At 42.6% G+C, this 22,748-nt stretch overlaps 1 protein-coding gene and 1 non-coding gene across 2 annotated transcripts in view; one reads left to right on the forward strand and one right to left on the reverse strand.

The window, feature by feature from the left end:
- PPEF1 (protein phosphatase with EF-hand domain 1) overlaps positions 1–2,951 on the reverse strand; it is a 69,148-nt gene extending 66,197 nt beyond the window's left edge. The window contains exon 1 of the mRNA XM_090031649.1: positions 2,648–2,951. The gene's annotated coding sequence lies outside the window, so the exon portion shown is untranslated. The remainder of the gene's footprint in view (positions 1–2,647) is intronic.
- Positions 2,952–9,634: 6,683 nt separating this feature from the next.
- Positions 9,635–9,707, forward strand: TRNAV-UAC (transfer RNA valine (anticodon UAC)). The gene has a single exon. It is a non-coding gene; the product is annotated as a tRNA-Val (tRNA).
- Positions 9,708–22,748: the final 13,041 nt, after the last annotated feature.

The raw sequence follows: 22,748 nt of genomic DNA on the forward strand, positions 1-22,748 counted from the left end.
CCTCCCAGGAGTGTGAGCCCCCAAGGTCTGTGCCCCGGATGAGAGGAGGCTCAGGCTGCCACTGCCATCTGGGAAAGTGGCAGCAGCAATTTTCTTTGGTGCTGGACACAGCCTGCACCCAGAGCCAGTCCCAGGTGGAAGAAGCAGCCTCCTCTCATCCAGGGTGCAGGTTCAGGGGCTTGCACCCCTGAGAGGGCTGCCTGGCTGTGCCAGACTTCTCCCAGGGGCACAAACGCCCAGATCTGTGCGCCAGGTGAAAGGAGTCTCAGGTGGCAGCAGCAACCTTCTCCAGTGCTGGGTGCAGGTTGAGCCCAACGCCCATCCCAGGCAGGAGCAGCAGCCGTCTCTCATCTAGTGCACAGATCCAGGGGCCCGCACCCCCCCGGAGGAGTCTGGCACAGCGCCGCAGCCCTCCCGGGGTGTGGGCCCCAGATCTGCATGCCGGATGACAGGAGGCTGCTGCTATCGGCAAGTGTCAGGAGTTGTGTTTTGAACAGTTTGAGGTACAATTTTCTGGAAACCTCTGCACCTAGCTCCTTGAACCTTGGCAGGCTTCCTGCCCTGAGAAGGGGCTACTATTCCTGCAATTTTCATCCGAATCAGGCAAGAAATAACACCTTTTTAGCCATTTTCATGATTTCCCATTATAGCCCATGAGCGAAACGTCGAAACACATCAAAACAGTGAAACAGTTTCAACAAAATGAAATGGGACAGTGCTTTGAAACAAAATGACAAAATGTAACACTGTCCCTTTGAAATGGTGAAATGGACATTGAAACAAAATGATGGTGTTTCACACAGCCCTAATATGCAGGTATCACCATACCTCATTTCCCAAGCTCTTATACCAAACCCATGACTACAGCATCTGACCACTTGTACAATTATTCTAGATGAGTAATTTATAAAACTGTATACATTTTTCTGAATAGTTTACACTCAAGCCTTGTTACTATGTATTATTTCCTGGAGTGTGGTGTTATGGAGGAAATGAAGTTAGGAGGGATTTTGTAGAGTTAGAATAAAATAAAATTCTATTAATTCACTGAAAGAAAATCATCACAGTTATTTCACACCATTCATTTACTTTACTTTTCCCATATGAACTTAATTAAAGCTTTGCACTCAGTAAGTCATTCCTCTTATTTTACATTCTATTTGCCTTCACTATATGTACTAGTGGCTAAAATTTCTTGCAATGATAGGTCATGCCAAAACCTGGAAGCGGCACACCTCTGAATTTTAAGATTATTTGGATCCAGTTACCAGGCTCTAAGTCCTAACATTTTATAAGTATAAGGTATACTTGAACCTACCTGATATGAAAAAACAAATTAAAAGCTTCCTAAAAATAATTAAGATTATGTATCGAGCAGTTGGGTATTTTGAGGAGATTTTTTGTTTCCACTTTCACTGCTACTGATCTTGGAGAAGCCTACATTTTTTGCCAAAATCAAAGAGAACACTACTACAAATACCTCATGGCTACAGGGAACCTGCCACACGCCATGTAAAGTTTGATCCTGAAAGACAATAAGCGCATTCAAATTTCTATTGGCTTTAATGACAAGTGAGGGATCTCAACACCAGTATCTGGAAGCTGATAAGGCCTTAAGCCCTAAGGAATAGGGTGGTGCCATGCCAACTCAACAAGGTCATCAGATAATGACATGCCCAAACGGAAAAAAACAAGGACTACAAGCACGTGAATATGCAAAGAGAATTTGAGAAATCAAGTTCAGGGGCTTTATACAAATAGAAGGAGCATGTGCAGCAGACAAGGGATAAAAGGAAATTCACACTACTTAAAGGTTGATCAATAGAGGTATGTTTACTTTAAAAGTTATATATGGGAATTCATTTTTTCCCCTGCAGAAAGAAGTGCATGCATTTAAAAAAATTGTTACATGGAATATAAATTGTGCTACAGCTCAAGCAAAGCCATTACTTCAGCAATCATAAGCATGAGATTCCTGAAGTTGGTGAATCCTTTAAAATTAAAATGTATCAAAATGCAAGTCCATATTCAGCAACTGCGGTCCAGATAGAGCTTAAGATTCAACAGAGCCAAAAGGGGACAATAACAGTATTCCCTTTCCTAAAGGGGTGGAGAAGAAACTTCTGCCTCACTCCATCAGATATCACCAGTCGCACCAAATTCTTCCTATCAGAAAAAGACAGTAGCTACAAGTAGTGTGCATGTCTGTGTAGGGGGAGACAGAGGGAAAGCATGAAATCCCTCAGAGCTCCAATATGGAGACAAACACTAAATATCAGCATTTGTGCTGATTTAGAGTCAAACTCGTATTCCTGAAACCAAATTTATTTTTGAAACTCAGTATGACAATTCTGTAAAATGTATCCCTGAATTTCTCCATATTGTCGGAAGTACAACACTTTTGCTAACAAAAAGATGTGTGAAATATGTTACATAACTTCACATTGTAAAACAAATCTCTCCTCATTTATACATAGAAGCTCTGGATAATTCAACCAATTCATTTGGAAAATATCAGAGGGACCCCTTTTATCAAAGCAATAAGCAATATCATCCATATCATCATATGCATTGTCATTTGCTGCACATGGTTGTGTATAGTATTTGCTTTTTACAAGTGAACTAAAAGTGATCCTAAAGAAATTACCTGTTTTCTTCTATGTCAGCAGTGCAGAGGTTTTCCACAAGAGTATCTTTAGGAGAATTAAAAAAAAAAAATCTCCTTTTGAAATCAGAAATGCACAGTTGGGGTGGAGATCTGAAGGAGAATAGATGCTCTAGTTCTCTTGAGAGCTCTGAAGCTCCCAGACTGCAATATACATACCCTCCTTGCATTTATACAGCTCCTGTGAGGATATTTCTCAAGCCCTGCTTTAAAAACCACACAAAACAAAAAGCTAATTTTCACCTTCCATCTTGATAGGAGAGCAAAGGATGGCAGATGGGGAGCTGCACTGTACGTATGCTGCTGTTACAGCTGTACTGTCACTCTGCTGCCTTGAATCTCAGGCAGAGAGAGGGATGTGCTAAGTTATCTGCGTCCAACCTGAAGTCACATGATCACCATCCAGAGGAATGGCCGTTCTACAGGGATGAAAATGATTTGCATTTTAGCAGCCCTAGTGCACAAATGGCAACAGTGCTGAGGAGCTCTAACACAGTGGGGACTGGTGTCAGTGTAAGAATCCTCCCTGAAAAAATAAATTGTAGCACTGTAGAAATGAACAGTATTAGCTTTGTATGTATCAGCTAGTGCTGGAGTATTTTAGGAAAAACATTATACCACAACCTTAAGACTTGATTATTGCAAAATACTCAAATCGTATGGTGAGGAGCATCACAAAAATGCCTAATAATTTCATGTTTTAAAATCTAGATCAGAGGTTTCCAACCTGTGGTGTGTGGATCCCAGGGGGTCCACAGACTATGTCTAAGGGGCTCAAAAGATAATTATGATCAATCAAAAGTATGTGAAAACCTACATTTACAATTCAAGGGGGCCCACACCTCCATTCAAAATTGTTTAGGGGGTCACAAATGAAAAAAGGTTGAAAGGGGGGGAAAGCATCCCTTAGAGATCCAATGCTGAGACAAAGACTAAATATCAGCATTTGTGCTGATTTAGACTCAAACTCCTATTCCTGAAACAAAATTTCTTTTGGTTTAAATAAAATTTTGAAACTCGGGGGTACATCTACATGTGCCACTAACACATCGCAATTAACCCTGATGCAGTTCATACCAGAGTTTACTGCTCCTGGGCACACATATTTACACGTGTAAACACATGTGCTCAGGACCACAGCACACTGAGCTGGGGTGGAGCAGCCTTGGCTGACAAAGGGCCCAGGGGTTCAGCCTACCAGCCCAGGGCTGCTGCATCCTGGCTCAATGTGCTGTAGAGGAGCTGTCTGGGGCACAAGAGAGTTCCAGAGAGGGGCTAAATGGCAGTCAGCCGCAGCACTATACCACCCTTGTACTTCAGCCAGCCCCGGACACCATCTACATGTGTTTCAGTGCATGTAACTACTATATAGGATAGTACTTGTTAGGGTTACCGTATTCCCAGTTTCAAAAAAGAGGACACCTGTGGGGGGAGGGGATATATGATTGTCGGGGGAGGGAGGACAGTGATATGCCCGTGCCCTGCCCCTACCCCTCACTCCCAAGCCACAGCCCCCCACAGCCCTGCTGCTTCCTCTCACTCACAACCCACAGTGCAACCTGTCCCTGCTGATATCCCTCACTTTACACCCGCAGCCCCCTGGCCCTGCCTGTGCCCCGTGTTCCCAACCCATGGCCCCTTGTCCCTCTTGTGCCCTCACTCCCAAGCCACTTACTCCCCAATCCTGCTGGTGCCCCTCACTCCCAATCAGCAGCTCCCTGCTGCCAGTCCCCCATCCCCTACTGCCCACAATTAGTGCCCCCCACTCAAGATTCAAAGCCCTCTGCTCTCCCAGCCCTGCTGCCCACACAGGTCCCTGCTGCCCCTAAAAAAATCCAACGGCAGCCACTACAAAAAATGTCCAGCCACCATGCTAGGAAAGAACACTAAACTCCTCAAGATCCACCAAGATATCAGGAGGTTCTGCCTCTTGTTTTTTCCGGAGAATGGCCTGATCTCACAAAGCCATCAGAGACCCAAAGCACTTTCTGTAAGTGCAGCAATACCAAAACCGAAGATCCTGAAAAAATAGCAATCAGAACAGCAGTATTCTACCTACCTAAGTTTCCCCCATAGCTGGTTTTGCCCTTGCTTAAAAATTCTTGCTTTCTAAAAAAGATTGTCTTGAGCTAAATCTTGATCTACCCTCCTGTAATCTAGTTTTGTTAGAATACATATATCCATTGTATGTCTGCTCTCTAGTTATTCATAAAAGTTTCTTCTCTGTCTCAGTGGTCTGGTGAGACTAGTACTACCAGGAACTTGATAAAAGGAATGTCCTGAGCCACCTCTCCAACTACCTGAAGGGATCACGATAACATGCAACTTGAGGAAATAAACAAATGTAGTTTCTAAGTTAACCCCTTCTCTGTTCAAGTCCAAGGATATATGTTAAATTTGGTCTCACTTCCAGACACAGTAAGCAGAACACACAGCTTCCATCGCTAGGGCCCTTCATCTTTTCCTTTGCTCTTTTGCTCAATGTGCAAGTACTGAAAGGTACTTTATCAAGAGCTGGTTGTTGGCAAAGCAAATAGGCAGCAGACCATATGTTAAAAAAGAGATCTAGCACTACCAGAACAATCACGACTATGCTGATAGTGCAAAGGCTAGGTTAGCTCTCATGACTGCATCCACCTGAACTATGGAAGAGTTGTGTGGAAAGTCTATTTTACATTCCAGGTAGCTTTGGAAACACTCAGCTCTTAAACAGATCTACTCACATGCATGCCAGATACATAATTCAAATTCAGTTTCAGACTGATTTCAGGGAGGCTCCAATTACAGTGATTTAAATGAAATTGTTCAAAGGACAGAATATGACCACAGGGCAAAGAGAGTGTGCTCTTTCAGTGATCAGATCTTGCTTTTCCTTCTTTTCACTCTTTGTTGCCATAAGGACCCCCACACGAATTATTTTTACAAAATCAAGCAGTCTATGGGTGCTTTAGAGTAGAGGTGTCCAACTTTGGCCCAGCTGGAGGCCACATGCAGCACTGCTTTGTGGTCCCCATGCTACACACAGGATGGATGGTTCCCACTCCCTCGGTGAGCCTGCTGTCACGTGGGCTATGCAGCACACTGCCCCCGGAACATCTTCTCCTTCCTCCTTTTGCTGCATGGGCTGCATGAGTGGCACGGAGCCCCATCACACAGATTGTACCAGTGCACATGGACCCTGGGCCCTCCCCTGGCACACAGCCACAAGAAAGGCAGCCACTGGGGCCCACAGGCTGCATATTAACTGTCCACAGACAACACAGCCTGTGGCCAGATGCTGGCCCCTAACAAGACTGCCAACTGGACAGCCCTGCTTTAGAGCATAAACTAAAAACCAGGATCGCCACCTGAAGGCCGTGCCACCCTATTGCTGACTGGGAAGAATAAAAGTATAACATTTAAGAGAAATAGAATAAACAAGAATAGAATAGTTGAGAATGCAGACAAGCAATAAGATAACACAATTACTCATTTCTGCCTTGTGCATATCTTGATGATTCTAGTAATTTTGGTTTAGTAAATTAACTCACTCTCCATAAACAGCATGGCAGGAGTCTGTTGCTAAGAGGGATCTGAAAGAGAGGAGGTAGATAACAGTGCACAGGCAGTAGAAAACTCATACACCAGAGGCAGCATGGAAAAAAGGAGTGGGAAAAGTATAAAGACGAGACAAAGTCAGAGACATATGCTTTCTTCTGTCTAAAAAAATCACATCATATATCACACAACAGCAAGGGATCACTAGACAAGCAAAAGTATTTTTTTCAATACTTTAATTTTTTCCCCTCCTAAAACACCATAAAAATCTAACTTGAAAACTAATCCTCTCCAAATACCCCTTTCTTCATTGCAGGACACAGTAGTACATTTCTCTGGATAAGGCAGAGACTGGGGCTAGGGACAGACATTCAAAAATCCTAAGCCTGAATTGATTCAGTCTTTGCAGGTTAGTCTAACATGGCTAGGCTAAATTGGTTTTGTAACCAGACAGCCATTTCAGAAATGCAGGAACATACTTCCAGTGGCTCAGGCTATAAGCCAGGGGGGTGCTAGAGCAGCCATTCTCAAACTGGTTTATGTATGTTCTGTTACAGGTTTAAACCAGTCTCTGATTACTTAAATTGGTTTATGTGTAATGTCTGTCCCTAGTCCTATCTCACCCATTCATCTTCTATGTGACAGTGGGCAAACAGTTCACCTCTGCCCTTCAATCTCACCTTTTAACTTTGGTTATCTTGTATGTAGATTGTAAACTGGCTAGGGTCAGCTCTGTCTTTCACCATGCATGTGTGACAGTAATCTGATCTCTGGTCAGGCCTCTCTAGTTTAAACCAACAAACACTTTGGATTTAAAGTTACTTAAGGCACTATCATTAATGGTAAGTAGCAGTCATCTCCCTGTTGAACAGATCTTCACTGCCTTAGTTTGGGTCCCCCAGAAGCCAGTTAGGCAAACACATTTGGATTATAAAAGGATGTTACTGATTTTCAGCATCTGGAAGTGATTATCTTTAGTTTTCTAATATCAGGACTGTAAAGCAGTAGTTGAAGCCCTTATGTATGTGGGAGAGGGAGCTGGGAGTGTTTATGGAAGTCATTATATTTCCATTTCTTTCCCTGTCACCCTGAAAATACATCTCTGAAACAGAAATCCAAACATTTTCATTGAGTCAATAAATCATAAGGTATTTCCTCAAAATGTGATTAATGCAAAAAGTGAAAGTATGTACATTTCTCAACAACAGATGGAAACAAACAAATTTATGACTTTTTTTACATGTATTTGAACTACTGAAGATGATCATGTTCCTGACTGCTATAATGCTGAATAATGGAATTTCTAAAAGCAAATTTCAGTCCCAATCTCACAATAATTTACTACTAGTAGTAATCCCACTGATTTCAGAGCAGTAAAATAATCATATGCAGAAGTGTAAGTCCTTACTGTGAAGGGGGTCATTAGGAAATTTGCAACGTACCAGTGCTGAGAAGTGGTAGTATGATATCTAGACAGTATATGTTTCATAGAGCACATACATGCACACACACATATACACAAATTTATGGCATAAAAATTGAGAAGAGCTGTTTAGATAAAGAGAGCATTAGTAACAGAAAAGAATGAGAGAAGCTCTTAAGCACTGGGAGCCCTCTGCTGACAGAATCAAAAAGGCTGAAAGTTGAATTCAGAAGGACTGTATAGCCACAGTTCTTGTATTCACTCAAAGACGTTCACAGGAGTGTAACAGTAATGATCTCACTAGGAACCCCAAACCTCACAAACCTCACAATTAAGGCATTCTTAAAGTATTTGGCACTCATTGTATTTAGGTACTGCAGATGTTAAAATAAGAAACAAAAAGGGATGTTGTATTCATGAGCACAGTTCTCGGCTTTTCTTCTTTTCCTGGCTTTTATCTTTTACCAAAAAAATCTTTAATGTTTTCATCCAGATTTTAAAAAGAAACCATCTTTAGCTTGTATTCTTAATGCTGGCATATTCATTCTTTCAGTCAGTATGAATCTTGTAAGAAAAAACATTATAGCTACTATGGGACCCACTGTGGACTATTTAACAGCTTTCGAAAAGGGCACTATTAAGACTCACAAGGCCCAAATTCAACTATTTCATTAACACCCATTAAAACCAATTTTCCATATCAAGAAAGTCATCAACCTCTTACCAACCACTAAAACAAAGACAGTTAAAATAAATCCCAATGTGCTAGATAGCACTTTCACATCCCCAGTTTACACATACCCACACAAACACGCTCTTCAGAAGCAGCAGGGCCACGTATGCATCTTCCTCTTCACCCTGCCAATTCCCTTTTTGTGAACCTGTTGGGTAGTGAAATGAAATATGCCAGCTGGAATCTGTTCTCTGATGGTTCACAAGAACAGAGCAACTAATAAACGCAGGGGACTCACAGCAAGTACACAAACATGCCTGCAAATATAAAAACAGGGCTGTCATTCCTGACAGCAGAACTTTTTAAAACAGGCAATAATTACAAAAAATAGGTGCAATTAATCCTTTTATATTTACGATTTCAGGCGCTTCAAAACTATTTTTGTACCAGGGCTGAAAAAAAGATATTACTATATTACACTGTGTTAATTCAAGATCCTTTGCTGGGAACTCAGACATGCAGTGAAACCCCCATATTGAGACTCAAGCCACAGAGACCCCAGTTCTGCAAAGAGCCACTCAGGGCCCTGCCACACATTCAAATTAAAGCTAGATAGAAACCAGCTATGGCATTGTCACACATTTTCAAGCACTAACTTTGTAGCTGGTTGGCTCTTTTTATAACTAAATGGACATTTCTGTGGCATAATACTTACTTTGCACTTGTGGCCTGTCTTACTTTGAACGTGTGGCCAGCCTAAACTGATTGCATGGTTCACCAGTGAATTGTGTGATATATGTACCAAGTGGCAGGGGTCTCACATGCTTAACTTTACACACATGGCTACACTTCTCAGCAGTAAACAGTTGCGTGTTCAGACCCCTGGTACTCGCACACAGCATCCTGGCTTTGTTCACACTGGAGAACTGAGCTATATTATTACTTTAAAAACGTGATTGTTGGGCTGAAGATTTTAGCTCAGTTCTCTTCTGGAGCCTGGTGAAGAATCCTGTTCTCAAAATCATGTTCTCCCCAGAGCACAACCTAATCATTATACTGTGTTATAACAAGGGAGCATTACCAACTTTTCTCCAGCTCCCTTCCCCCGCAAACAGGTGGGGGTGGGGGAAGGCCAGCAGGGTTTCCTTAATCTGTGTGGGTGCCGCTGTGGGCGCCGCTGAGGCAGTGCCGGACCCAAGCGAGCTTAAGGGCAGGGGAAATCATACACACACACACGAGCGCGCGCGCGCGTCGGGCCCACCAGGCGGAGCGCGGCTCGGCGCGGGGCGGGGAATCTCCTCACAAGGGCGGCGCGGCCCGAGAATGCTGCCGCGGCGGTTCCATAGTGTAGTGGTTATCACGTCTGCTTTACACGCAGAAGGTCCTGGGTTCGAGCCCCAGTGGAACCAAGTGCCTCTAGGTTTTTTTGCTTTCTTTTTTGGGCTCGTGCTGCGGATCATTCTCCTCCGCATTTTTACCTGCGCGTTTGCAGCACATTGGCAGGGCGGTGGGCAGGCGTGATTCCCCCCTCACACCCTGCGTGAAAGAGGGAAAAACCCCACAGGGAGGCAAGGCAGCCTGGCCTGGGGTCCTCCCAGCAGGCGTGAAATGTGAACTGAGCCTCTTAGAAGCTCAAAAGGGCCTTATTTGATGAAAAAAAGCCCTCGTTGTACACTGAAAGAAAAATACAAATAAGCCTTATTTACTTTATATTACCATGCTCACTCCAGTGAGTGAGTGCATGAGGACTGGGCCCTCCAAGTTGAAGCCTGTCTTTATTTTGAGGCAACTGTCATAAGAAAATACGGACAGCAAACTGATTTGGCTGATCTGACTTGAGACATGAAAAATTTCCCTTAAACAAACAAGCAAACAAAAAAAACCCAACAACAAAAAAACCCAAAAACTCAAAATGTTTGTAACAGGATTAAAATAGTTTAACTGATAATGTGTGTTTTGGTCTGTCAAGTGAACTGTGTGGTGGTCACTTGGGGTTGGCAGAGGTACAGCTATTTATGTATGTAGAAATAAATATTTCTGGAAACATATATATAGATACATATATCTATAGATAAATATATAGCTATATATAGCTATATATATATATATATGTAGATATATATATGTAGATATGTGTGTATATCTATCTGTAGATACACACACACACACATCTACATACACACATACACATGTACACGTACGTCAGACAGCTAGCTAGATAGTAAACTCAAAAGTCAGTTAAGATTCCCTGCAACTGACTTGCGTTTTGCATATGCCGCATCCATGAACTGCCTCAAAAATACTCATGCATTTTGAACACTTTTACCCTTATTGATCATACATTGTACCAGGGTTGAAATTATTATACAAATACAATCATTATCCTACCCCTGGCAACACTGGGTCCTTCCACCCTCACCATGCAGGGGCTCCTTCCTCTGCTGTAGGGAACAGGCTGGGGCAGGGCACCAGGAGGTTGGACTCAGAATCGAAGGACCCAGCTCTTGTGCACAGGCCCTCAGAAGAGCACCACTTTCTGCAGAGCCATGACCTCCAAATGGGAGGCGGAGCTCTTGAGTACAACCCCAGGCCCCTGCCCCACGTATTACACAACTTACTTCATGCAGAAAATTCAGACCAGTCACAGGTGCAACGTAATAGTCATGCAATTACTTGGTGATTTGCACAATAAATTTAGACCAGCCACAAATGCAAAGTAATAGTCGTGCAATTAACTGGTGACTCATGCAATAAATTTAAACCAGCCACAAATGCAAAGTAGTAGTCACACAATTAGCTGGTGAATCACGAAATAATTTGAGACCAGCCACACTGCACAATAAGGCTGGCCCCGAGTGCAAAGTAACGGCTCCAGAATTAACTGGTGGATTGCACTATAAGTTTAGACCAGCCACAAATGCAGAATAGTGGTCACATAATTAACTGGTGAATTGCGCAATAAATTGAGACTGGCCACATGTGCGAAGTGAGACTGCTCACAAGAGCCAAGGAATGGCCACATAAGTATCTGGTGAATCGTGCAAAAAATTGAGACCAGCCACACTGCAAAGTAAGGCCAGGCACAAGTAGAAAGTAATGATCACAGAATTAAGTGGTGAATCATGCAATCAGTTTAGACCAGCCATGAATGCAAAGTAATGGTGACACACTTAAGGGCAAATCATGTAATAAATTGAGATCAGTCACACATGCAAAGTAAGACCAGCCATGAATGCAATGTAATTATCACACAATTAACTGGTGAATCTCTCAATAAATGTAGACTGTCCATGAATGCAAAATATTGGTCACTAAATTAACTGGCGAATCACGCAATAAATTTGGATGAGCCACATGTACAAAGTGAGACTGGTCACAAACACAAAGAACTGGTCACACAATTAACTAGTGAATCACACAATAAATTGAGACCAGCCAGGAATGCAAAGTAATGGTTGCACAATTAAGCAGTGAATCATGCAATACATTGAGACCAGCCACACATGCAAAGTAAGATTTGTCACAAGTGCAAAATAATTATTACACATTTAACTGGTAAATTGCATAATAAATTTAGACCCACCACACAGCACCGTACACATGGTTGTCCAGCTAGAAAAAGAGCCAGCCAGCTACAAAGTTAGCACTTGTAAATGTGTAACAACTCAGCACTGGAGAGAGAACACATTGGATGGAACTATCTTGCACCGGAAAATGCACCACTGACTTTTTCTTCCCTGGAGAAAATATCAGAGGGATATTTGTGTCTACAGGCCTGGCATAAGAGGAGGAGGATCTTAGGTCTGCTTCTGCTCAGTTTGTACCACATGGAGACATTTATGCCTTGGCAAAGTGATTATAAAACATTTTGATAAGGTAGCACTTTGTTTCAGAGGAGTGAATATCTGTCCCAGGCATAAGGCAGAACGGAATCAAGGCTTGTGTGTTTGAGTACATAAGTGGTTTTTTTAGAGTCAAGGCACCCCTCACTACAGAAAAACAATAGAGTAGTTTTGTTGCAAAGAGCTCAGAAAGACCTCAACAGGTCAGAATGTTTTTAATACTATGGATTCCTCTTTGAAATCTCTGGGTTGGTCTCAGGAATCATGTTCACACACCTAAAAGAGTCAACTTTGTGTCTCACCTTGTGGCACACATGACACCCCAAGGTGCTGCGGCCTCCTGGTTGAGAATTACTGGGCATGTCTACATGTGCCCCTGACTGCACTTTAGCAAATACTAAATGACTGCGCAGTCTCAGGGGCGTGTGGGTTGTTTTCAACCCTACTGCGCCATAGCAATGAGCTACTGTGCAGTAGCAGCTGCATCACAGTTAGTGTCCACCAATGCTACATCACCATAGCTCGTCACCATGGTGGCATAGCGTCTCGTGTAGATGTGCCCACTGGGTGTAGAGGAAAAGGCTTCAGTAGATAAAGCAATCCAGTCACAGGTTTACTACAGACCCTATGTTACTAACACCAAAATTCTCAATAACATCTCCTAATTCAGAGTACTCAAGGGACTTAGGGCACAGTGAGTCTTCTTGTTGGTCTACAGCTTAAAAAACAGCCAAATCCTAATGCCCTCAATCACATTGAGTGTGTCTATACGAGACACTTTACTGCACAGTGATCTATTGCACAGGAAAGCATCACCAAGTAACCACGTTAATAGGCTGTTGAACAGTAAATTAGTCTACTGAGCAGTTAGCTAGTCCTTAGAAATATAAGGTACTAAAATACAGTGTTATGCAGCCCAGAGCTGGATGGGGCCTATCCCTTCTACGCAGCTCTTTCCTCAGCTGAATGAGATAGGGGGCTGGGAAGGAGTCCCCTCCCCTACAGCTCCTTCCCAGCCCTGTGCCCCATTCAAGTGATCAAGACGTGGGGCCAAGAAAGAGCTGCAAGGGAGGGGCAGGTCCCAGCCCCTTGCCTCAATCCGCCACTGGGGCAGCTAGCAGTGAGACCCTGGCTAGGTGAGTATTCCTCGCCCAGCCCAAGGCTTACTTCTAGGAGCTCCACTGGTGGGACAGCTTGTTAGGGTATCTTGTCACATTTATGTTTAAGATTGTATCTGCCTGAGTGGTGAATTACAGTATTATTAAACTTTTCTTTTATATTTAGCCTTATTTTACCATTGCTTAAGTTTTGAACATTTCATTTTGCTTATCAGCTGGCGTTGAGTTGTTTTTGCAGAACTCATAGTATTCATATATATGTATATAGTGTGTCTTTCCTTTTCTATCACTGTGAGTATTTCTAACATAACATAGTAATAGTTTTGTTACCAGCTCAAATTAACCAAAATTGGCACTAACTGGCTGAACCAGAGGGATGAAATGATTGGATAAGTTAATGAAAAGTGATAAGACAAAACCAATGGACGATGCCCAGACTCAGACACCAGAAAAAGACCAAATTAAGAGGTGTGCATGTGATCAGTCTGTTGAACAAAGGAATGTGTTGACAGGATAAAATATGGACAGTATGCTGACCACAGAGAGACCAATCCAAAAGCAAAGTCATGAGAGGAGCAAAGTTGAAGAAAAGCATAAAAAGGGAACAGCAAGAAAGGTTGTGTCATTATAAATCCAGCCTTCAACACCTGCCTGGACCATCCCAGCCAATGATGCATCCTTTGCATTCAGGAACTGATTGGCCACTTTTTCTGCTGAGCAAAGTAACATCTGGGATTGGGTGAGATCATTGTACTAAAGGTTTTCTCTTTATATATATAGAAACTGCTATGAAAATATTTGTTGTATATATCAATAAAGCTAGGCTTTGGTTATGTCAGCTGTTTGGGTTCATATTTCAAGTCCATTTAAGGGTTAATTGTGCTTTAAGGACCCCTCAGCACTGCCTGCTGGACAGTGGCCTTAACAGATCCCAGCCATCCTCGCTGACAGAGGGCTTCTATAGGAAGGGGGGCAGGGGCCGATGAGGGGATTTCTGACCCTGCTCTGTGCTGCTGAACCATTGAGTCCCCCTACCTCCCTGCTGGCACTTGACTGTTTACTGAGCTCCTGTGGCTCATGCTGTGGTCGCCCACCCTTAGTTCTGCTACTGGCTAAACCCATTTACACTTGTCAGGTTCACAGACAATCTAACAGTGAATGATACAGAACATCCTATAAATAAATACAGAAGAATGAATCATTTGCTTTGCATTTTCCTCCCTCCTCTCTTCTCTTGGGGAGGAGTGGCTTGTACAGATGGGCCTTATCCTTCTTTCACTGTGTAAACCTGGAATAAAATCAATGGAATTGTCCATGTACAAGAGGTGTAAATCAGGCCTGTTCTGTCCTAGCAGGTCTTTTCTACAAGTTCAAAGAGGTTTGTCCTTAACTGAGCAAATCCCCACTGACTGCAAGGAGGTCCCTCCTGGAGCATCTGGCACCAGGATTTTGTGAGTCAGATCTCTGCAAAGTTATTGTGTGCAGGTGGGTACAGAATCCATGAGAGATTCCCTGTTTGACTGCACATTTTGATTCTGTAACCAAGGAGACTGCAGAAAATAGAAACAATGATGCATGCCGCCTAGGGAAGATGCAGCACTTACTGGAGAAAGAGAGAGCAAAGCAGTCTGTACCTCCTCTAAAGATGGGCTGAGTGTATCCAAGTACTGATAGCCTCTGTGATAATTACAGCTCTGCTGCTGCTGCTGCTGCCACCCACGCACAGGCTTTTGCTGCTGTATGTGGAACAGCTCCATTGTGACATGTGGCAGGGAAGACTGAAATCAGCACAGTAGGTAACAGATGACATCACTGCTGGTGTGAAGAGTGCTTCATCCTACCTGCACTAGTATGATGTCACCTAGCATATGTTTCCTCTGGAGAACAGCAGGACAGTATTTGCCTAAGTACTGTGTTTGAGATACTGTAGCAAAATACTGACATATTTTATCCAGGTTATAAACCTAGTTTATACATATTTAAATATCTTCAATTTTATCTGTCCATTTACTCACTCATTCTTAAACCTCTCACTGTTTGAACACCCACCCAGGAACAGTGCAGTGCTTATCACATGTTGTGTGTTATTTCCCCATTTTTTATATATATATAATTGCTTTCTATCCTTGATTTTACCTCCATACAAATCAATAAAATATTAGAATACTAAAACTACTAAAAGTGGGATAGAAAGAGACTTTAATTTGGGGCAGCACAAATTGTACTCAACTGAAATTCTTGTGTCTAACTTTCATTTGTACAAATGCTGCTGCCCCCTGACCTCCCGCCTGGCTCTCCCAGGCTCCCCCATGGCTGCCCTGCCTGCCCCAGCTCTGGCCCTTTAAGAAAAACAAAAACCAAAAAAGCCCCGGTCTCGCTGGTTCCTGCAGCAGCCTTGGGGTTTTGGGGGGCTCATGGAAGAGCCCCCCATGTGGCACAGGGCATTGGGGGCAGCAGGGATCACCCCCTGCTGGGTAGGAAACCAATGAGTTCAGGGGGTTTTGTTGCTTTTTTTCTTAAAGGGCCAGAGCTAGGGTGGGCAGGGCAGCCATAGGAGCAGGGGCTGGGGGAGCAGGTGGGGGTTGGGGGGCTCGTGGCAGAACCCCCCCACGCAGCACGGGGCAGTGGGGGGCAGCAGGGATTGCCCCCCAGCTGCACTTGGTGAGTCAAGACTTTCTTTTTCAAAGTGCCGGGAGCTGGGGCGGACAGGGCAGCCATAGCCCGGCTGGGAGAGTGGGCAGGGGATGGGCCTGCATGATTCAGAGATTCAGCAGCAGTCAAATCTCCAAATCAGATTCAGCTGAATCGATTTGGGACAGTGATTCGAGTCACCAAATCAAATCACTGTTCCCCAAATCGGCCAAATCCAAATCTGAAGCAAATACTAGCCACTTCACACAGGCCTACTGGGCAGTTAGAAGCTTCATCTGCACTTCTGAGCAGCACAGGGGCAGTTGAAAGCTGCCTAGCTCTGGCTCAGTTCCCTGCCACCTGGAAACTGCACCCATGCTGCAGCTTGGAAGCAGGCAGAAGGGAGAAGAGGTGGGATGTGGACACAACTTCCCCCTGCCCAGCCTTAGTGCATCTCCTTCTACCCTGCTCCAGCATGGGCATGGACCAAGGGAGCCTTCCATCTCCGTGAGCCAGAACCAGGGGCTTTGCAAACTGGATCCAGTTAACAAGGTATTATCTTTTTTTATCAACAGTTTTTCAGGGGCTTCAGCAGGGTGGAACAGGGTCACGTTTAGGCACATAAGACTACTTACAGGCCTAACCAGTGGAACAGAATGTGGCCCTTACTCCATGTATTTTAGGCATCTTTTCTAAGATAGCTAGCTAATACTGTGATAGCTAAGGGTCTGACCCTGCTAACACACATGCTTAACTTTACAAATGCGTCTGTGCTTCTTAGCAGTAAACAGTTGCATGTTGAGAGCCATTGTACTTGCACACAGCATCATGACTTTGTTCACATTGGAAACCTGAGCAAATGTTAGGGTTGCCAACTGTGTTTGAATCTATTCCGGGAGGTCTCATCACATGACGTAATGACATTACTGACTGATCTACTGTACTGTACTCAGGAAGGCAAATGTACATTACAATTACATTTAAAAAACCTACTGGACTACTGTATAAATTGGATTCAACATTCAATATTTATTTTAACGAACGCCCTATCATTTATCTCCCAGGTGACTCTCAGCAGTCTCCTGGAGATTATATCTAATTCCTGGAGACTCCAGGCAATCCTGGAGGGTTGGTAACCCTAGCTAATATAGTGTCTTCTACCACAGAATCATTCATTTGGGCTGTGTAGCTTAAGCCAATTGATTTGCACATAGCAAAACATAACTGAACCATAACCACTTTTCACTCTCAGTGGTAAGGCTCCAATTCAGAAAAGGCCTCAAGCCCATACTTAATTTCAAGCACAGGAGAAGTCCTATTGATTTCAGGGTCTTGGATTGGACTGCAGTAGTCACAGTGAACACTGTAAGGATGTAGCTCCACATGCTTTGAGACAGGCACTGTGTATGGACAGGATCAGTTTCAAAGTATGCTGGCATGTTAATTTCTTGAAGTACATTAAACACAGAGTCCAGAGCACTTGATATTCTTGCCCTTCTCATTCAGTCTGTTTTGCCTTGTCAGTAGTGTTAAGAACACATTTGTAAATAAAGGCTGGTCTTCTTATATGAATGGAATACTCCAGTGCTGTCCAGCTGAGGGAAAAGTGCCATAAGTGGCACAGGCAGCCTCTATGTGTGGCACACAGCAGATTGTAGAGGGAACAAGCAGCACTACAGCAAAAAGCAGAGGAGGAAATCAGACAGGGAGCACAGAGTAGTGAGCAGAAAGCAGAGCAGCAGATCGGGAAGGGGATCAGACTGGCACTTGGGGAGGGTTTGGGGTGAATTTGTGGCATGCCTGCCCCACCACCTTACAGTATCTCTCTGAAGGAAATCTTCTTTTGGCTTTGTGATCTTTCTCCATGTCAACAGTGAGTTCATGCAATTCTTCTTGGTAATTAAATGTGAAATGCTATTTTTTTCCTAAAAAATAAAATAACATTTTTTTCATGGGTGAAAGGCAGGAACTCTAGGAATGTGATATTGTTTATTGTTTACCACCTTTTTCCTGGTACATCAAGACCTTTAAGAAACTGTAGTTAGGAAAACTGTCACCAGCACTGTCAGAACTTTAATAACTAGGGGTTTGAATTTTAGTAACTGATTGTGCGTATGCATAGTGATATTTGGGCCCATGAAATATAGTGGGTACAAAGACCTCTGGATGGCAGGATTCTCTAGCTCTGCGTACCTGATGCAAAACACCTGTCCCTTGTCTATAATTGTCTCTAGCTGTGCAACTCTGCCTCCCAGTGGCCACTTCTTAGGTGGAACAGAAAGCTAGGGATTGGAGCCCTAACTCAGTATTTTGAGATGACTTAAAGAGGACCATTAGGGATTACAAGTGAGGATTTTCAAGGGCAGTAGAGCTCTATACACTATATATAAAATCTTTAGTTCCTATTTTGAATGGCGTACTGACTGTCTGCATGGGGTGAATTTTACCACATTATGGCACCCAATAGGAATGTAGGTGACAAAAAACATAGATAGGCTCAAGTCTCATTAAAGGCTTAAGGAGATACTCAATGATCCTTAATCATCCGAAGAGAAAATGACTGATTTTTTTCTTCCAAGAATTTCCATGATTAAAGATGTCTCTCATAGCCATTCAATGGAGGGCCCTTCTAAAGGATCAGAGAGGGCTGTTAGATGGGCATTGAAGTGGAGGCAATTCATCATAGAAATGTTACATTATTTGCAATGGGATATTTGATTTTTCTAAAGAAAAGTTTCCCAGCAGCTGATAAGTCATCAGTCAAAGGAAGTAGATTCAGCTTTATAATTATTAGTGGCTCAATTATCAATTAAAGCATAGTGGTTGTACAGCCAGGGATTTCTGGCAGGATTTGTCACTTGGGATGCACAATCCTTCCCAGAGCCCTCAGGTGTTCAGGCATGGGTGGGCAGTGTAGCCTGCTCCCCTCTCAGCATCCCTTGCAGAAGAAGGCACAGGTTTGCCTCTATATTCACCTTTTCAGAGTGGCTTATGCTCTGGAAAGTGGTAGAAGTAAGCAGCCACTATGCTTCCTGCATGCACTGAATGCGATTATTCTTGGGCTTTGTGGAAGTGGAGTACTATAAGGTAAATACCTTTCCCTCCTGTACAACTATATATTGCCACTAGTGCCTGATACAATCCAGCTGTAGTATTACAGTACTTACTGGGCAGTCTGTAAAATTTAGCTGCTTTTTTTCTAAACACCCAGGCCTTTGAGCAGTTGGGAATTTTTACGAATGTGTGTTGGATATAAACAGGTGGAAAAAACTTGAGAGCTGCCAAGTTAAGTAGGCATTATATGGATGGCTGAGAGAAACAGAAACAGGCACTCACAACCCCACAGCATAAACAGAAGCATATCACTAGCACTCTTCTATGAATTCTCAGGGAGGCCTCCACTTCGACTGTGCAGAGAGGAAGGAAGAGTGGGAAATAGTTCCTATCCTGGGATAATTAATTTTAAAAGTTCAGGTAGGTCTGGGCTTTAAAAGGCAATCGTGCTATAACAGCTACTGGGATAAATCCATCTCTGGTAGAACTTGATCTGAGTTATTTTGCCCCACCATGGTTCCACTTGTTTGTGGCTCTCTCAGAACATGCATAGTTTCCAGGTATTTGAACTGAAGTGCAAAAATAAAAATTATGAGGGATTCCAAAAAATGGCCAAGACATTTCACTTTTCAAGTTGCATTTTCATGACTTTTGGGTATTTTATTACAGCCACTCAGTGGCTTTTCCCTAAAAATGCCAGGCTGGATCAGCAGCCCTGGTTATATAATGTTTTCTCAACTTACAAAGGGCAAAGGACTGAAAGCAGGAATAGCTGAATAGGAACATATTTGACCTGTGCAGTGATTTATCTGCTAACTGAGAAGTCTTTAAAAAAACTTCTCCTGAAAAAAAAGAAACTCTCCTTATCTTTTTTATAATTCCATGTACAGTCTTGCCCATTAAAAGTAATTGACAATAATACATAAATAAAGATGTTTTGTCATCTGATCTAAAGTCTGTTGAAGTTAATAGGAATCTTCCCATAATCTTCAAGAAGTTTTAGATCAGGTTTTTACCATCTTTGTTAAAACTGTATGTATTATTGTCTTCAATTTAACATGGTTGCCAGTGACTTTTAGAAGAAGAATACTATAGAAAGCAGTTTTAGCAGAGGAAAGTTTGTATTTTGGTTTAAGATCTCACAGGGAGCAGATAAATCATGGTATAGGTAAATGTTCTGGTTTTGCTATGTTCATAGATTCATAAATGTTAGGGTCAGAAGGGACCTCAATAGATCATTGAGTCCGACCCCCTGCATAGACAGAAAAGAGTGCTGGGTTCAGATGACCACAGCCAGATGCCCATCCAACCTCCTCTTGAAGACCCCTAGGGTAGGGGAGAGCACCACCTCCCTTGGGAGCCCATTCCAGACCTTGGCCACTCTGACTGTGAAAAAGTTCCTCCTAATGTCCAGTCTAAATCTGCTCTCTGCTAGCTTATGGCCATTATTTCTTGTGACCCCCAGGGGCGCCTTGGTGAGTAGAGCCTCACCAATTCCTTTCTGCGCCCCCATGATGAATTTATAGGCAGCCACAAGGTTACCTCTCAACCTTTTCTTGCGGAGACTGAAGAGGTCCAGGTGCCTTAGTCTCTCCTCATAGGGCTTGGACTGCAAGCCCTTAACCATACGAGCGGCCCTTCTCTGGACCCTCTTCAGGTTATCCACATCCTTCTTGAAGTGTGGTGCCCAAAACTGCATGCAGTATTTCAACTGTGGCCTGACCAGCACCTGATATCCAGTATCACCTCCTTGGTTCTGTTTGTGCATCTGCTGATGCACGATAAAGTGCAGTTAGCTTTTCTGATGACTTCATCACACTGATGACTCATGTAACAACTTGGAGTCCACTAGGACTCCAAGATCCCTTTCCACTTCTGTGCTACCAAGCAAGTCATTTCCTAGGCAGTAGGTGTTCTGGACATTTTTCCTCCATAGGTGCAGCATTTTGCATTTCTCCTTGTTAAATTGCATTCTATTGTTTTCTGCCCATTCGTCCAACCTGTCCAGGTCTGCCTGTAGTTGTTCCCTGCCCTCCGGCATGTCCACTTCTCCCCACAGTTTTGTATCATCTGCAAACTTGGACAGAGTACACTTTACTCCCCCGTCCAAGCCACTGATGTTAAGTCACTGCTACTTTCAATAATATAATATAATATAATATAATGCTTTGTATTGTGTATACATGCATATATGAACAATATATACATTGTACCTTTATATATATCAATATATATATCGATATATCTATATCTATATCTATATATAGTTACCCTTGATACCTCCATTTGGATGGAGCTTTGTTGACCAGTAGTTGTAGCTGACTTGATGGTTGTTGGTAAAGCCATAAGAACTAAAGAGAGTAAGGTGCTTAATCAGGCAGTGATTAAGTTAATCTCACTTCTTTTCAGAAAGCTGTTCAGAGTGCTAAGTAGACATTTCTGAAAGACGAAGGGAAAGATGCAGTTCAAGACAGAAAGCATCCTGTTCTCTCTCCTTTTCTGGTACAAAGGTATGCACTTTTCCTACTAAGAGGCGCTTTCAGCTGTGTATGTTTATATTTTTATTTCACTCATACCTCTTTGTTCTCTCACAGGCTGTTGGGTACAGAATGAGCTCTTCTGTAAATTCTCCTGGAGACATAATTTGTGTAAAAGAAAAATTCTATAGCATTAGATATGCAATTTTTATATAGGAGAGATTATTTCTCACAGTGCTGTGAATTCTCAGTAACAACTCTTGTTCACCAAACAATTGCACTTTAAAAAGTGCCATATAATATGTCAAAATATAAATTTGTACTGAAGATTGCAATGGAGCTGAGTCACTGGGTAAATAACAATATTCATCTGAAAAATGAGGTATAATAGAACACGAAGGGTTGGACTCTTGGTAATCAAAACTCTTGATTAATCAAAGGTTGGTCATGACCCCTAACAGCAGGATATTTCTGCTGAACAAATTTCTCATTTCTCTAAGATTGTTTAGATGTTTTTAAAAACTATTGGAAGGTCAGTCAGACTGGAAAGCTTTCAAAAGTACCACTCTACTGAATAAAAAAAATAGCTGTCCTGAGAAAATTTGAAAAATATTTGTGAGTTTTGAATGTGTCCAATATTTCATGAAGCTAACAATAGTTTAATGTAAACTGGGAGAAGATAACAGTCACAGGTACCCTTCACCCTTAATTAATCCAATACTGCTGTAAGTAGATGATTTTATAGATCATGGATGAACTTCTGACCCCATTGAAGTCAATGGCAATCCCCCTCCTCCCCATGCCCCCATTAACTTCAGTGGAGTAAAGGTTTCTAATTGTATCAAAGAAGTCACAGAATATCAGAAGTCACAGATAGAAATGTCATATCAGACAATCCAGTACATTCTTCTGTGAATGCAGAATTATACTTCTGCTACCTTTTTTGGCTTAACTGGAGGGCTTTTTTTAAATGGCAACCTATTGCTATTAATTATTTTAGCCCATTAAAGCTCATATTCAGTAAAGTTTTCCTACACTTTCCATATCTTAATTTACTTTATTATTTCTAATTGTGTCCCAGGGTGTCACACTAAATGATTCATCTCCTTTCAGCTAGTCATAGATTATTATCATGTGTCCCTCGTGGTCTAACTTAATGCAGATGTACTGTTAGCCTCTGAACTTTCTGGGATTTCTGGGCTTGAGTCACAGTTTATTTGACTGTAGCCATGTTCAGGTGTTACATTTCTCGAAGGAGAATCACTTTTCTCCTGATAGAAACTACAAGTGTACAAGTGTTCATTCAATTTCTCCCAAGGGAAATATGA

Source organism: Crocodylus siamensis, chromosome 1, assembly GCF_052110815.1.
Source record: "Crocodylus siamensis isolate JL-2025a chromosome 1, ASM5211081v1, whole genome shotgun sequence".
NCBI classification, from domain to species: Eukaryota; Metazoa; Chordata; order Crocodylia; family Crocodylidae; genus Crocodylus; species Crocodylus siamensis.